Source organism: Danio rerio, chromosome 6 (assembly GCF_052040795.2).
Source record: "Danio rerio strain M-AB ecotype USA chromosome 6, GRCz13ab, whole genome shotgun sequence".
Classification (NCBI taxonomy): Eukaryota; Metazoa; Chordata; class Actinopteri; order Cypriniformes; family Danionidae; genus Danio; species Danio rerio.
The window spans coordinates 49420001-49422500 of NC_141026.1; the positions used below are offsets into that span (position 1 = coordinate 49420001).

The 2500-nt window shown below is 39.0% G+C and overlaps 1 protein-coding gene across 2 annotated transcripts in view; it reads right to left on the reverse strand.

Annotated features, from left to right (window-relative positions):
• The window catches only part of im:7151449, a 240452-nt gene that overhangs the window by 92232 nt on the left and 145720 nt on the right, over positions 1 to 2500 (reverse strand). The gene's annotated exons all lie outside the window — the stretch shown is intronic.

Here is a 2500-nt window from a genome sequence, read left to right on the forward strand (position 1 = left end):
CAGACAAAAAACTAAACAAAACCAAACAAAAACTTTACTGTTTAAATTAAAATGTGCTTTTAAAAGTTTATTTTAAATGGCACTGGTCTTAAGTGAAGTTTATTTATAAACTAATTTCCAGAGGATCACAAGCTTATGATTGCTTGCGGCTGGTCCTGCTTTATCCAATTTATGATTCACCAATCAGACAATTCCTAAGCCACTATACATACCCTAAGTTCCACATAACAGCCATCTTCATTTTGAAGACCCCCCCCCCCCCTTCCACCATTTCCCCCCTACTCCTCCTCCCAAATGGGTGACACTTTGGCCCAGTGGTTAGCACTGTTGCCTCACAGCAAAAACATCACTGGTTCTTATCCTTACCAAGCAAGCCGATTTTTCTGTGCAGAGTTTACACATTCTCCTCGTGCTCACTTGAGTTTCCCCCAGGTTCCCCGGTTTCCTCCCACTGTCCAAAAACATGCAAGTTAAGTTAATTGACTAATCCCCATCTGCACCATAGACATGCTCCTAGTAAGTAGTTATCTCTTAAGAGCAATCACTATCTGTGCATTAGCTACTACAGCAGGGCAGTACTCGAGATCTACCTGAGCTCAAACTCCCCTCTCGCCTTGCAAACCGGAGGGAGCACCGGGCTCGAGGATCTTATGAGCTCAGGGCTCTCTCCCGGTACAGCATGCCAAACAAGCTTTATAGTCAATCATCAGCTAAGTGTGAACTCATGAAACAAGTAAAAAGCAAACTGCTGAACTTGTAAAGTATTAATGTATAGTAGCTTATTCATCAAAGCCTGGTAATGTTGCTTAGACCTGTTGTATATACATACATATTTATACAATTTTCTATACATTTTGAAATATAAGTTGCATGTACATTTGACATACTTGTATATCTTTAAAATCTAAACATTAACTTGAATTTTAATTTGATTTGGAATTACATATTTAAATTAGAAATTTGGTCTGCTGCACTTAATTTACAGTAGGCCTGTGTGTGTTAGAAAAGCGAGTGATTAAATGCATGTTTACAGTGCTTGAACAATTCATACGAGCTGTATTTCAGTGTCTTGGTGAGAATGAGATGACATCTTAAGTGAACCATAAAGTTTGCGTTAACCACGCACTGACCATTGTTTTCAAACAGACTCAGGAACAGTTCGAGGTCCCTCCATCTGTGCACACGGATACTAACTTTAATTATATTCTACCTCTAGGCCTCAAGCATGGCGCCATTTGAATCGCATCCAAATTATTTAGCCTAAATGTGAGGTGACAAACTAAAACGAAAGCCACGCTGTTTTACAAAACAAACAACTTTATATATCAAAAACCACAACTACGAGCACACATTTAACACCTTGATAATAATTATTTTACCAATGATGGAGCATAATGAAATTCCTGAGTTTGCCGTAACGGAAATGCCAACACAACAGCACTGGTCTGCAGAAGGGCTTCTCTAGTGCTTATCTGTAAACTAAAGTAGACATTCCAAGCACACAATGCTGTCTGATGACATGAGTCTCAGTGTTATCGTACACGTCAAAGAGTTAAAAGTGTGTTCAATTTATTATATTATTATTCAACAATTATTCCACGTACCACTACAGTTTGAGAACCAGTGTAGTGATTATCATCAATAACGTTACTTGTTAAGAACAAAAGTTTGAGCACTGTACAAATATGGCGGCTAAATTGACATATACTCGGGGTCCATATGTGATATCTAGTGTATATATATCAATGAATTATATCCATTCTGTCGACCCCAGGATTAGATTAATGGAATCAAATATGTTAAATCTAAACTGTTTAATTGTAGGTGGCTTGTAAAATAAGCCAATTAGGTTCATTCAGGTTCCTGGGCACCACCATCTCTCAGGATCTGAAGTGGAACATGCACATAGACTTGATTGTGAAGAAAGTCCAGCAGAGAGTGTACTTCCTTCGTCAACTGAGGAAGTTTAACCTGCCACAGGAGCTGCTCATACAGTATTACTTTCAATCCATCTTCTGCACTTCAATCACCATCTGGTTTGGCTCAGCTGCCAAAACCGACCTCCGTAACCTACAGCAAATACTCCGGACTGTTGAATGTATCACTGGCACTACCCTTCCTACACTTCAAGAACTGTACTCTTCCAGAGTGAGTAAAAGGGCTCGCAAAATCACTCTGGATGCCTCGCACCCAGCACACTACCACTTCGAACTGTTGCCGTCTGGTCGGGGCTTCAAACCACCAATCAAAGCATGAACAGTTAAATATTCCCCTACTGTGCAATCAACATGTGCAATACCTTCTCATACGCACTTGTACACAGCACCTTATATCAATATACAATGCAATACTTTCTCCATTCGCATTTGTACACAGCACCGTACAACCTATATATTTTTAACAAATCTGTACATACAATTCAACATCCAGATTTTTTTGACTAGCTGCATCTCTGTTTAATGTTTATCGTATTTCTTTTTTTCCATATTTATTTTGTGTT